This window comes from Pinus tabuliformis, chromosome 5_2 (assembly GCF_031772625.1).
Source record: "Pinus tabuliformis cultivar Carrire ecotype Pingquan chromosome 5_2, CPIR1, whole genome shotgun sequence".
Lineage (NCBI taxonomy): Eukaryota > Viridiplantae > Streptophyta > Pinopsida > Pinales > Pinaceae > Pinus > Pinus tabuliformis.
Genome location: NC_142306.1, coordinates 18900487 through 18915546, shown reverse-complemented (window position 1 = coordinate 18915546; position 15060 = coordinate 18900487). Strand labels below are relative to the sequence as shown.

At 41.8% G+C, this 15060-nt stretch overlaps 1 pseudogene; it reads left to right on the top strand.

Annotated features, from left to right (window-relative positions):
- Positions 1 to 2849: 2849 nt before the first annotated feature.
- LOC149157303 (18S ribosomal RNA) lies at positions 2850 to 4264 on the top strand (annotated as a pseudogene).
- The last annotated feature ends 10796 nt before the right edge of the window (positions 4265 to 15060 follow it).

Here is a 15060-nt window from a genome sequence, read left to right as displayed (position 1 = left end):
TTGGTAATTGAGTTGTTTTTTCGGGTTTTCCTGAACAATGGCCTTGGGTCATTTGTAGGGTGGCCGATTCTCATCTTCAGTCCATCCCCACTTGATAGCACATGAGCAGTAATGTTGGCCATGCTCGTCCCAGGAGGCATATGTGAACAATTCTCCTTCTGCTCTCTAAGTTCTTGGAGTTGTATGGGTTGTTGTGGTGTGGCTCCCTGGCTCATCCTGGTCCCCTCGTGGCCATCAAAATGATACAAGTGACAGGTTTTCTTTTCGCGTGAATGGTGGGTTGGTAATTGTGTTGTTTTTTTGGGTTTTCCTGAACGATGGCCATGGGTAGTTTGTAGGGTGGCCAATTTTCATCTTCTCTCCATCCCCACTCACTAGCACATGAGCGGTAATGTTGGCCATGCTCGTCTCGAGAGGCATATGTGAACAATTTCCCTTTTTCTATCTAATTTCTTTGAGTTGTATGGGATGTTGTGGTGTGGCTCCCTGGCTCATCATGGTCACTCGTGCATGTCCAAATGTTACAAGTGATAGGTTTTCTTTCCATGTAAAAGGTGGGTTGGTAATTGAGTTGTTTTTTCAGGTTTTCCTGAACGATGACCTTGGGTCATTTGTAGGATGGCCGATTTTCATCTTCTATCCATCCCCACTCAGTAGAACATGAGTGATAATGTTGACCATGCTCATCTCCATCCCTCTTGCCCATCTAAATGATAAAAATGTTAAAGTTTGCTCGACGCTCCTTTGAGCCTTCATTATTGTGGTCCTAGATGAAAACCCCAAAACTCTGTTGTGCATATGTCACTATTGTGCCCCTCAGTTTTGCGAATAGAAAATTTTGACTAGGCTAGGCATCCATGTGTGGCTCCATTGAAATTGGCTCCTCGTTATATTGTTCACCTCCTCCCTATTTGGTGGGGAGGGTTTTTCTTTTCGTGTGAAAGGTGGGTTGGTAATTGAGTTGTTTTTTCGGGTTTGCCTCAAGAATGGCCTTGGGTCATTTGTAGGGTGGCCAATTTTCATCTTCTCTCCATACCAACTCGGTAGCACATGAGCAGTAATGTTGGCCATGCTTGTCTCGGGAGGCATATGTGAAAAATTCCCCTTCTGCTCTAAGTTCTTGGAGTTGTATGGGTTGTTGTGGTGTGGCTCCCTATGACGACTAGCCTCTTCATTGTTCAGCTATTTATGGTGCTAGTTTCTTGTGCTTGTACTCTTTGTATGTTGGCATTGTCAGTTGAGATGCATACATTTAAGAGGAACATGGAAGGGTTTTGGTTGTAAACCACCTACCCTCCCTCTTGCTTGCTTTTTCCATTAGGTGATGTGAGGTGTTGTTCTCCTTATTGTAAAGTTAAGGGTTGGCATTCCTTTCAAAGTGCACATCGTCCGTGGTTGCATTGGCTTTGAGGTTTTTATAGATGTGTTGGCCCATATGTTTGATCAAGTGGTTAGCTTTTTCCTTGAATCTCACATGCATGGCAGGATTTTGCGGTTGGAAATGTTAAGTCACAACGTTTATGGGCATTTGTTGTTTCAATTATGTATGCGCTCGTGATCCAATGCGGAGGAGGCTTGCTACGTCGATGGTGGAGGCTATCTGGAAGAAGGATTTCAAGGTGGAACAGTTTGACCTCCCTCGTCCGTGTGGAGGTGGCTGTAGGTGAAAATTATTCATTGTCTAGTTGGTAACGCTGTGGGAAATCTCCTAGGTTGCCTGTACGCAGGGTGCATGGGGTGTGGAGCTGCCCGATCCCTGCTCATGTTTGAATATGTTCTTGTATTGTGTAGTGAGCCTCTTGATTTGCATTTATTTCCTTCCTTTTCCTTCACATCATGGTCAATGTAGACAATCAAGTGATCAAGGTCCACCGTTGCTGTTGTCCGGGTGGACTCCTAGGTGGCCTCGGTGCGGGGCAAGAAGGGTCGAGGGGCATTTCTAAGAGAGGTTGTGGGCTTAGTTGGTCTTGTTTTATTTGCTTTTGTTTCCTTTGCATTGAGGCTACCATAGGTGATCATGCAATCGAGGTCCATTGTTGATGCTATCCGGGTGGACTCCTAGGTGGCCTCTATGCAAGGAGGGGAGGGTTGGGGGCCATTTCCAAGGAAGGTTGTGGGCTCGGTTTGTCTTGTATTATTTCCTTCCCTTGCCTTTGTGTCAAGGCTACCGCAAGCGATCATCTAATCGAGGTCCACTATTTTTGTTGTCCGGGTGGACTCCTAGGTGGCATCGGTGTGGGGCAGGGAGGTTTGTATGGCCTCTCTATGATAGGATTTGTGGTCGGTCATCCTATTTTTATTTCCTTCCTTTTCCTTCGCATCGAGGCTACCGCAATAAATCGGGAGATCGAGGTCCATCATTGATGTTGTCCAAGTGGATTCCTAGGTGGCCTTGGTGCTCATTTATAAGCATTTGGGGATCATTTATAATATAGAGGTTGCGTGGTTGGTAGTTCTCCATTTATTTCCTTTGCATCGAGGCTACTACAAGCGATCGGGAGATCAAGGTCCATCGTTGCTGCTGTCCGAGTGAACTCATAGGTGGCCTCAATGCAGGGCGTGGAGGCTTTTAGAGGCATTTCTAAGGGAGTGGGTGAGTGATCACTCATTTTCTTATTGGTTGGGGTGTGGTTACGAACTCCGAAGTGGCCTTTGTGCATTCGGTTCGCAGGTCTACCCATTTCTTCGCCATGTCCTTGGCATGTTGCGTGTGCTTCCTTATTGGGATGCAAGAGGTGCAAGGCATAAAATTTTTACATGACATTTTGTTATCTTTTTGACTTGATGGGTGTGCAAGTTGGCTCTTGGTAAGAGAGCACCCTGGAATTCCCTTTGAAGTGGGAGGGCACTACCTGGTTGATCCTGCCAGTAGTGATATGCTTGTCTCAAATATTAATCCATGCATGTCTAGGTATGAACATGGGGAGGTAGTGACAATAAATCATAATACTGGGCTCATGGAGTCTGGAAATTGGAATGAGTACAATCTAAATCCATTAACGAGGATCCATTGGAGGTGCCAGCAGCCATGGTAATTCCACATCCAATAGCGTATATTGAAGTTGTTACAGTTAAAAAGCTCATAGTTGGATATTGGGTCATAAAGGTCGGTCCACCTACTCGATGTGCACCTGCCCTTCCATCCCTTTTGTCAGCAGCATGCCCCTAGCCTTAATTAGCTGGGTCGCGGCTCTAGCGCTATTACTTTAAAAAAATTAGGGTGCTTAAAGCAAGCTTATGCTCTGAATACATTAGCATGGAATAACGTGATAGGAGTCTATTCCTATTGTGTTGGCCTTCGGTACCAGAGTAATGATTAATAGGGACTGTCAGGGGCATTTTTATTTCATTGTCAGAGGTGAAATTCTTGGATTTATGAAAGACAGACCACTACGAAAGCATTTTCCAAGGATGTTTTCATTAATCAAGAATGAAAGTTGGGGGCTCGAAGACGATCAGATACCATCCTAGTCTCAACCATAAATGATGCCAACCAGGGATCAGCGGATGTTGCTCTAAGGACTCCGCCAGCACCTTCTAAGAAATTAGAGTGTTTGGGTTCCGGGGGGAGTATGGTCATAAGGTTGAAAGTTAAGAAAATTGATGGAAGGGAACCACCAGGAGTGGAGCCTACGGCTTAGTTTGACTCAACACGGGGAAACTTACCAGGTCCAAACATAGTAAGGATTGATAGATTGAGAGCTCTTTCTTGACTCTATGGGTGGTGGTGCATGGCCGTTCTTATTTGGCATAGCGATTTGTCTGGTTAATTCTGATAATGAATGAGACCTCAACTTGCTAACTAGCTACGTGGAGGTTCCCCTTTGTGGCCAGCTTCTTAGAGGGACTATGGCCATTTAGGCCATGGAAGTTTGAGGCAATAACAAGTTTTTGATGCCCTTAGATGTTCTGGGCTCCACGTGTGCTACACTGATACAGCCAACAAGTTTTTCTTCTTGGTTTGAGAGGATCAGGAAATCTTCTCAAATTGCATCGAGATGGGGATAGACCATTGAAATTATTGGTCTTCAACAAGGAATTCATAGGAAGTGCATGTCATCAACTCGTGTTGACTACATCCCTGCCCTTTGTACACACCGCTCGTCACTCCTACCAATTGAATGATCTAGTGAAGTGTTTGGATTGCGTTGACAATGGTGGTTCACTGTCGTCGACGTCATGAGAAGTTCATTGAACCTTATCATTTAGAGGAAGGAGAAGTCATAACAAGGTTACCGTAGTTGAACCTGCGGTACCATCATTGATAGCAGGGGTTTTCTTTTTTGGTTCGGGTTGGTTGGGTTTCGATTGCAATGTGGGACTGTGTGGTGTGTCTCTAGGGGAGTGGGTTTGGTGTTTGGCAGGAACATTGTTGGTTGCTTTTCTTGAAGTAACGCTTGTTTTTTCGTGTGTGTGATTGTAAGCCATGCTTGTGCTTATTCCCCCCATCCTTTTTTTTCTTTCCCCCAATGTGTTTCTGTAGGGTGCTCGGAAGCTTGTTTCTTGGGATCCTTTCCGACGATTGTTTGGCTGGGCATGGTTGCTGCAGTTGAGGTTCTTGGGAAATACGATGGATAAATTTAGACTCATTCATAACGATGGTGCTCGGTATTATTTTTGTTGGAAGGCATGGGCCAAGGGTGCATGCTTCCGTAGTTGGTTCTCTCGAAAATGCGGTGGTGGTTGATGTGTCTCTTGGGTGAGCTTTTCTACTAGTGGTTGGGTCGAGGGAGTGGTTGTGAGCATGCCTAGTAGCTCAAACCTTCCGTGAGGGGAAATTGTCGGTGTGGGGTCAGTATGGGATGGATGAATAGTAGTTCAACCCATTGGGATGGCCACCCTAGTCCTCCCAACCATTCCTCGATATGCCCTCGCAAAAGGGTTGGGTGTCCAGGTAATGAAAAACCCCTCCCTTGTTCTGAGCTCCATCGAGATTGCAATTTTCCCCGCCAATGGGCATGAGGGTGGCAATCTTATCTTGTGCCTTTTCTGTCGAGGGAATTCGTCATCCTCTCGTGAGCCACTCCCCTTCTAAGGAAAAAATAAGTAGCGGGTTGTGTCTTTGTTCCTCCCTTTGGATTATGGGTTTTTGACTTGGTCATTTCTTTGTTTCATGGTGTGTGCTTTGTGAACGTCCCTCTATTTAGTGGCCTTGCACCATCGATGTATTTGTGGCCCATGGCTTTCTCTAGCATTGAGTGTCAGCCTATGACAACTCCTCTTTCGAGTTTGATTCTTGACCCCGTTGACTTTATCGCTGGAAAGGTTGTTGGGTGTTTTGTACACGGAGGGGTGCAATAGTGGGGTGGGTTTGTTATTAGTATTCTATTTATCGTTTGAAGCCATGTGCCAGGTCGCGGAGTTGTTTACTTGTTAGTAACATGCTCCAAAAACTGGTCTCACTGTGGCCCTTTTCTTTTCTAGTGGTCAAGTTTAGGTTGTGATTTATTTGCTTGGTTGTTTGATTGTTGTTTGTTATGTTGTAAGCTAGAAAGGGTTTTGTGTTGTAATGTATGTGGGAGGGTGTGAAGAGGTGGGATGCTTTTTGATTGGGTGCCTTGTTTGATTTCTTTTTGGTTAGCAGACTTCTACTCGGTGTGCTATTGAGCTTCTCTCTTTTCTTGGGATATTTATTTCTTTGGTGTTGTTTTCTTCCCTTCTTCCTTTTTCCCCTAGCTTTATGGAGAAGAGGTGGGACTATTGTGGATTAGTGATCAGGAAGGATGAAAAGCAGTGTGAGTTCCCCGGGTGGCCACCCTAGTCCTTCTCGATCATTGTCCCATGCAGTTCCACCCTTTTTAAGAAGGCACGGGGTTTGGGAAGCTTGTTCTCTATTTGAGCCTCCCCTTGTGAGTCAGTAGCCACATTTGATATCTCTTTCTTTCATGTTGTTTTCTTCCCTTCTTGATTTTGGCCCATAGATTTACGGAGAAAAGGTTGGATTGTTGTGTATTGGTGTTTAGGAAGGACGAAAAGTAGAGCGAGTTCCAGGGGTGGCCATCCTAGTCCTTCTAGATCATCGTCCTGTGCAGTTCCCCCCATTTTGTGAAGGCATGGGATTTGGGAAGCTTGTTCTCTGTTTGAGCTTCCCCCTGTGAGCTGGTAGACACATTGGATATCTCTCTTTCTTTCATGTTGTTTTCTTCCCTTCTTCCTTTTGGCCCTATTGATGCCTCGAAAATCGTTGCATCAACATCGGGGAAAACCACCCGGTCCAGACCTTAAAGCAGCTCCTTTTCCATTTGGTGTGCTGGCTCCAACTGAATATAATGGAACCAATTTTCCAATGATATATAAGTGGGATGGATAAGTGATCAATTTATAGTATCTAATGGGGATGATAAATGATCTATTCTAAAATGCAACAATAAAAAATTAATTAATCTATCCCGAGAAGTCTTTCTCCTAGTGCAATTTTTGATGGTTCTTATTAACAAGTAAACGTATAGATGACTTACTCATAAATAAAAATATTCATTCATATGATAATTACTTTGTTCAAGTAGTTGAAAAAAGTAGTAATTAAAACGTTATCACACTAATCATTATATATTACTGACACACATATATATGAAAGATAACAACTCTTAAACATTCAATAATGATAAGTCAAAGGATTGTTGCAAGAACATATACATATATCAATAATAGCAAAATAAATAAATGTTGATTCACATAAAAGCATGAAGCAAAAACACAGATAGTAGTATCGTATGCATTTGAGTCTCCTCCGACATGAATCGCATTCAAATCCTGCCTTTTAATTTGGGAATACTTTCACAAGAAGCAATAGTGCATATCACATAAAAGAATTCTTTATCAAAACTCAGAATTCAAGTCCAGTTTTTATAGAAATACATATATCAGAAGCACAGTAGTGCAACCTCCGATTCAAATCTTAATACAAAAATTTGAGGCCCCTTTCTAAAAACATGAAAGGGTCTATAAATACTACTTAAAACAACAAACTATGAAAGAAATGTGCTATGAGAGGGTATAACCAAATCACAAAAATGTGAAAATCAACTTGAAATAGGCATATTACGGTCGGTCAAAAATGGTTCACTATATTGGTTGATCATCTTGTGATTGGAGCTGACAAATGGCGAGCATCAGTTGAAGTTTTGGTGGATGACTCATGCGGGAGTGTAACTGATCGGTGTATGAGGCATCATTAAGTTCGGGAATCATGTGGCTAATCACATTGGTGAGGCATTTCATTGCTATCGGCTGACTATATGGTTTGACAAGGAAAAACCAAAAGGTTTCCCATGTTAAACTTTGAATACCTGCGATCAATTTTTCCCTCTGCTCTAGCTCCTATTTCCACATATGTTCTAATGCTTTTACTGGTGGAAATTTTCTTGGAGAACACTCTATTATTAAATTTGATAAATAAAGATAGTTATCAATTAATTAAACTAGGTTTCTTGTTGTCGATCTACATCTTGATGTTTCTCTTTCAACCTTCGTTAGCTGATATTGATAGAATTTCTTTATGCGATTCCTGGATTTGTGGTAGATTAACAGCTTTTCCCTCTTTAGATTCTTGACAGGAGAGAAAATTTGTTAATATTTTATCTGCTCTTTCCAAGACCAGTCTTGCATCTACTAATTTGTCAACCATGGATGATGAACTTTAACATAGAGGAAGAATCAGTGAGATATTATGACATAGTAGGCTCAACTGCCTAGACAATGCCCTGGTAATTTGTAGAGCCTCAGATTTGAATTCTCCCAGTTAGGGATATTCTTTGAATTGTTCTATCTGTGTTGTTAGTTGAGTGATTTGTTCTTCATTTTGATTTACTCAGTTGTTCATTTAATGAGTACAACTTACTCAATGCTTGGGATGACTCCTATTGCTTATGAATTGCTTGCTCATCAATCCTTTGCTTTTCTTTGAGCAATTGCTCATTCAACTAGCATTTAGCTGCTTCTAGACTGCTAATTGTTGTTCCAACTGTTCTATTTTCTATTGTTTCTCTTGTGCCTATGCTTCTAGCAAACTGATTGCTTGGTCCTTTTCTTTTAGTAAATTAATGACCTCCGATGCTTTATCCATTGTGGCCGTTGTGTATGCTCCAGCATAATGAGAAATTTTGGTGAGATCTTTAAAAGGATTAACTTCATCTCTCCATACTACATTCATCATCTCCATTTGTGAAGTCAAAATAGGAGAGTGCTCAATGTTCCTCTTTTTCCTTTGTCTTTTGATTACAACTCTATGCTTAGGGCTGTAGAATACATCTAATGGTGGTATCTCTTCTATGTGTAAAACAATCTCATCAGAGGGATTTTCAGGGATTATTTCTAAGTCCTTATCGATCATGGGTGGGCTGCTTGTTCCTTCAATTGGAACTGTGTTGATTACTGATTTCTGAGTAGTGGTCACCTCAGGTGTGTTGAATCCTTGAATGATCTCAGTATTACTAATGATGGAATCAAATTGTTGCCATTAATTGATTAGTTTAAGATCAACATAAATGTTTGAATCAAGGGGTTTGCTACTTGTTTATTGTCTCTACTCCTACTCTGGCAACTTTTCCTTTTCTGGAACCTTCTCCACTAGAGGAGTATTATCGATAGGTTTCTGTTTACTTTGACTCTATGGCTGAACTGTTGGGGTTGTAGCTAATAAATCCAAATGCAGAGTTTGCAATCTCTTAGCTCTGAGCCTATTGAATTTTTCTAGTCCCTCTTCTCCATATTTGATACTAGCCAATCCTTTAACTTGATAAAATATTTCATCTGAAGAAAACAAATCATTAAAGTCATCTTCTTCATGATCAAATTTGGTAAGTTTGGCTTGAGAAGTAACATTATAGGCAACCTTCCATGGGTGATATTGCCTATTTGAGATGGTTGCAAGATTTAGCATATGAATCTTCTCTGCCTCTTTCTCTGCATGTTTATAATCATGTAGGGTAAAAACATGACACTGAAGGGGGAATTCAGGCCACCTATGTTTCTTGGAAGCCTTCAGGTTTTTTGACGTTCCTTCAACTGTTATTTGATATGCTAACTCTTGGGCTAACAGTTTATCAGGAACATATAGAGGAAGAACATGAGGTTTGGTAAGACTTCCAAAAAGCCTTACATAAGTGAATCTCTCCTCTCTGAACCAGCTACTCACTGCTGTTAAGTCAATTGCTACTTCCTGAGATATCCTAGGGGTAGGCTTATTGAAGATAGAATAGTATACAGGTAGGATAAAACCATTGCAAATTTTGTACAAGTGATTCTTATAGTGGGCCTTCCACAACTATTTGTGATAGATATGAATAGGATTAGAATCTTGGAAAGTCCACTTCTAACTAAGTACGGGGTGTGTAGAATTAAAACAAATTATGTCAAGCATATATGCAACGTAGTAAAAAGGAGGAATGGTCTAGGAAGTTGCATACATTTTCCTTCTGAATTCTAGTATCTCAGTGGCTATTCTATCAGATAGAATATTTACCCAATGCATAAAATAACCATGAATCATGAATTCCATTAACGGGACCATATCTATAGTAAATCTTGCAGAATCATGTTGTCCCCATAGTCTACACATCATAGTGCCAGAATAGTAATAAGGAGAGGCTAATAAATTAGCAGAATACTTACCGAATGACTCATGCTTATGTTTATTTTGGAAATGCCTCCATTGTCTGATCGGGTCTGATTCCAAGTCATTTTCTTTTGCAAATTCTTCTAGAAATGTTTTGCTATAACGCTTCTTAGGCGGAGGTAGATGGTACATTTGCCTGAGATCTTCAGGTTTAAATGACCCAAATATTCTTCCATCAACCATGGAAAATGTTCTGTCTGCAGTTGGGATTTTCTCAACGACCCATCTAACCACATCAGTCTATGGAAAAATTTTGGCATGCGCTACTATCCTGTGAAGGTATGAACATGCCAGTTCTTTGAGAGTTCCTTCTGATTTGCTGGTGGAATCGACTATTGCTTCCTATTCCAATTCTTTGGGCTCTTTTGCTTCTATCAAATTGTAGATACTTTCCCAACTTGCATTTCCTAGACTAAGGCATGTTGTATCAGATATTAGTCCCTTCTTGCTCAGCTCTAGTTCATTAACTACAGGAGGTGCCTTGGGCTTCTTAGATTTCTTCCCCATCTTTTCTGGATTCATGAGTTCGAAGAAAGTCTGCACAAACAATTACAAATTGTAACACAAGGATATTTCCACTGAAATCCATACGAAAATGAACGGAATTAACGCAATTGATATATGATAAGTTGGATGCAATTAAGATCCACCGCAAGTGAAATCCTTGAAGGATTTACTCTTAACTGTGAAATTGATAACCGTTCAAGCTGCTAATCCTAATGAATAAATACCATAAATACCCATTTCATTGACCATATATGAATGATTATCTCAAGCATGTCTTTGGATTTCCCCGATCGGCGATCAGTGATAAATCTCAAATCGCAATTAGGAGCTTCAAAAGGGTAAGGCTTCATCGCTTGAGACAAATATCTCTGATTGTGATAAAGTGATATTATAATAAGGCGGGGTATGTTTTTATTTGATCCGAACTTAAATAGGAACGCAAAAAATTACAAAGATAACCATAAACACATATATGCAGTGGAAATAATACTTCATTTCATTAATGCAAAATACTGAAATATGCTTACAAACAGTAATGGAAATAAACCAGCTAGGGCGATGGTAGTTTATCTTTGAGAAGAGATGTGGTGGCTACATGCCTTTGAACCATGTTGCAATGAGGCTCGAAGGCCTATTTATTGTTGAGAAACAATGGAAAACCCACATCCCAAAACCTAACCCTAGAAGATGAAACGCCAAATTGTGGGCCCCGTTTGGGTAAATTGGTACATCAATTTCCTGAGTTTGTAACTTTGACATACGATCTTCGTTTGATATGTACAATAGCTCGTTAGAAAGATCTATCCGAGAAATACCACTTTGGGAAGGTCAACATTAGTCCATGGACCATTTTTTCCCAAAATTTCCCAAAAAACGTTGTTTAGGGCCTCAAAACGGCTCCGAAAGTTTAGGACCCGAAAAACTGCTAAAAATAGTAAATTGTGCTACAATTAAGGAACTGAAAAGACTGAAATATATAGTTATGGGGGGTCCAAATGGGATAGGTGGGTGGCCACCAACATCCACCTGGATCATTCCTCCCCCCTTGGGAAGCAATGGTCCCCATTGCATTGAGTTCCTCCCAGAGATGAGGAAGCTTCTGCTAAGCTGGATCTCTGGTGAGTTGTTCTGCAATCTCTTATGTCTCCAGAAATGGTGGGAAGCATGGTTGACGATGGTCCACATTGAACACTCGGTGCAAGCCAAGGAATGGAGGAATGTTGTGCTTCAAAGCATTGTTGCCTGTAGCCTTGGTCCTAGTGTAAGGACCATGTCGGAGTCGCCTGAGTTTCTGATGGGTTCTGGTAAGGCATTCTCTTTATAGATGTAACCAAACTTTGTTGCCCACCTGAAACTTGTGTGGTATCCCTATGGGTGAGAAGAAGTTGTTCCTGTTTTCTGTCATGACTGTATCCCTTTGCTGCTGCTGCTGTGTGGAGGAACCATTTGCAGGGGTCATGGATGTAGCAACGATCTTCCCCTTACTTTGGGAGCGAACCAGACAGAAAATGAATTTCCTAGTCTGGGAGATGAGCTTGCTGCCTTTCTTGGCAGTGATCAAAGAGGTGGCGGTAGGTGGGGCTACCTCTGGTATCATGTATAATGACTTATCCAAAGAAATAATAATAGCATGAGGCCTTGACTCATACATAGCATGTCGCCTCCAAAAGTATGGCTGGCCTAATAAAAAATCACACACATCCAGAGGTGTAACATCACACAATACCTCGTCTGTGAAGGGCTTGATGCTGTAGGGAAGGCGACACTGCTGGCGAACTTTAAGATCTCGTCCTTCATGAAGCCACCTGATACTGTACGGCTATGGGTGTGGTGTAGTTGGCAGGCCCAACCGCTTCATGACCTCTGCTGAAATGAGGTTCTTTTGGCTACCACTGTTGACAATGAATTTTAGCGGCGAACCCTTCACCCACATCTGTGAGTGGAAAAGACGTTCCCCCTCCTTTGGATCTTCAGGCTCAGTTTTAAGAATCTTGGCGGTGGCAACAATGGTGCTAGGATCTGCATCAATGATCTGCTTCCCTTTGCCATTCCCCTTGTCAGGTTCCAGCTTAGGGTCGGAACATGCATCTGATTCAGAAGCCTTAAACTTGACCACCATCGATTGCTTGGTCCAACACTTACTTGTGTTATGAGTGTGACTCTTGTGGAACTCACACCACTTTCCTGTGTCCTTCTTTGACTTCATGGTGTTGTTCTTTTCTTGCGGCTTCGATGGGATTTCTTGGGTCACCCCGCCTTGGCTTTGTCCTTTGGGCTTCGGATTTGTAGATCCAAAGTCTCGCTTCTTTTGTTTGAACTTTTTCTCAATTTTGACAGCGTATCAGTATGTTTTGCTGAGTGAGGAGATGTTCAAGAACTCCATCTCTTCCTAGATGTATCTATGCAGGTAGCCACGGTATTTGAGTGCTAGATGCAGCTTAGAATCTTTGATACCCAACTGTGTGCGAAGGGTATGAAAAATGTTTGTGAACTCTGGCACATCTTGGTCTTGTCCCTGCTGAAGTGTGGTCCATTTGATGTACTTGTCATCATAGCTTTGACAGGGTAATACTGCTCTTTGATGGCATCTCAGAAGTTATTCCAATTGGGTATGGCTGAAAATAGTGAGCCTGTACTTTCATCCTTCTGCTCGTAGTAGGTTTCCCACCAGTCCTTGACGTGGGGGGCTGCTTTGAGAAGAGCAAAAATAATCTTTTCCCGACTCGAAAATTCATGAACAGAAAAATAACCCTCTAGCAGATTTAACCATTTATCTATGGCATCTGCGTCTATCTGACCCTCGAATATGGGGATTTCAAAATTAACTTGTACCTTAAAGGGTGTGGCATTTCCAGAGTAGCTACTGGAAGCCGATGCGTCACTTTTGGGTAGCTGCTGAAGGATCTACGCAAAGTTGTCCATCATCGCGTTCCGTTGTCGCTCAAGGGCTTCTTCGAGCAAGATTTTGATAGGATTTCCTGCCCCCTCGTCTTTCTTCTCATTCGCCATGGGAGGCTATCGAGATTTGCGAGGCTGGTCTTGCAAAGGTTCGACCAGTTCAAGCCCTAACTCCTTATACCCCGACCTCGTTGGGGACATGCAAAGAAAAACAGAGAAAAAGCAGACCGCTCTGATACCACTGATCTGAACTTAAACAGGAACGCAACAAATTACAGAGATAACCATAAACACATATATGCACCGGAAGTAATACTTCAATTCATTAATGAAAAATACTAAAATATGCTTACAAACAGTAATGGAAATAAAGCAGCTAGGATGATGGTAGCTTATCTCTGAGAAGAGATGTGGTGGCTACATGCCTTTGAACTGTGTTACAATGAGGCTTGAAGGCCTATTTATTATTGAGAAACAATGGAAAACCCCTTACATCCCAAAACCTAACCCTAGAAAATGAAACGCCAAATTGTGGGCCTCGTTTGGGTAAATTGGTACATCAATTTCCCAAGGTCGTAACTTTGGCATACGATCTCCGTTTGACGCGTACAATAGCTCGTTAGAAAGATCTATCCGAGAAATACCACTTTGGGAATGGAAAAATTGGTCCATGGACCCATGTTGCCCCCAGATTTCCCAAAAAACATTGTTTAGGGCCTCAAAACGACTCTGGAAGTTCAAGACCTGAAAAACTGCTAAAAATAGTAAGTTGTGCTACAATTAAGGAACTAAAAAGACTGAAAGAGATAGTTGTGGGGGTGTCACACGGAAAGAGTCGACGGTGCGAACACAACCGACCTTCCTAGAAGCCTAAGACTTTCTAATGACAAACAAGACAAATAAGAGCAATCCTTCTCTAAATATGCATTACAATGTGAGAAATCAAGTGTTTAGATCTTACCTCTAACCCAACGCTGTTGTCGTAGCCCAGCTTCGTTGATCCGAATGAGCTCCTCCTTCTCTTCAAAACCTGCATTCACCAACAGTAAAACAATTAAATAGCACCTGATTATGACATAAAATAAAACATATTTAACATATAGACCAAGGAGTATATGAAACAACTCATAAATAACAAATTGTTGAGAAGAATGGACTAATTTGTATTAAAGGTAACAAAAGGAACCATTACAACCTGAGCCTTGGTGTTGTGCAAGCTCCTTCCAGGGTCCACAAGAGTTCTCCTTTACTCTGATCAGCTCACCCACCTCCCAATGGAAACAAGTAAAGATGGTAATCTCTCCTCACAAGCTCTCACAAGGAAGTCCTAATTCCAGCGGCATCTACCCTTAGGAATGTTCAGCTTCCAGCCCCCCTCCCTCTGGCCCAATGCCTGTATTTATAATGCTCTAGAGGAAGTTAATTAGCTCCACCATGGATGGGATAAGCCCCTCTTTCAATGGGATAGGCTCCCCTCTTCATGGGATAAGTTCCTCTTTCTTTGGGTACATGAACCATCTGGAGGCGCTTCATACACGTCAAACAATCTTCTAGAATGCTCTAGAAATGACCACAAGTAACTTTTTAAAGATGAAACTTGCGCCTTTTGACCTTTACAGGGGTACGCACCCACCCCTTTACATACAGAGCGTACAAGTATGCAGGTATTGTGAACTTGGGTTGCGTACACGCAGGTAAGGCTAAGAGAAACTGCGTACCAGAGATAATTGACTTTAAATGACTTTTCTCTTCTTTTTTGGAGTTTGACATGAAGAGCAGAGGCATGAGACTTGCCAAGGAGGATAGTATGACAGTGGATGGAGCCATACTAACTACAAACAGTCATGGTGACATTTTTTAGTGTAACAGATTGCCCCCTAAAGTGCGAAGCCTGTAGTAGATTAGGGTTTCATATGATCTAGGAAGGGTGAAGTACTTTATCATTTCAAGCAGTATCTTGTGGAGAGCCCAGTTAGAACCTGCAATTATTCAACAGAAAATACATATATAAAATGATATCATCGCTGAGGTAGGCATTC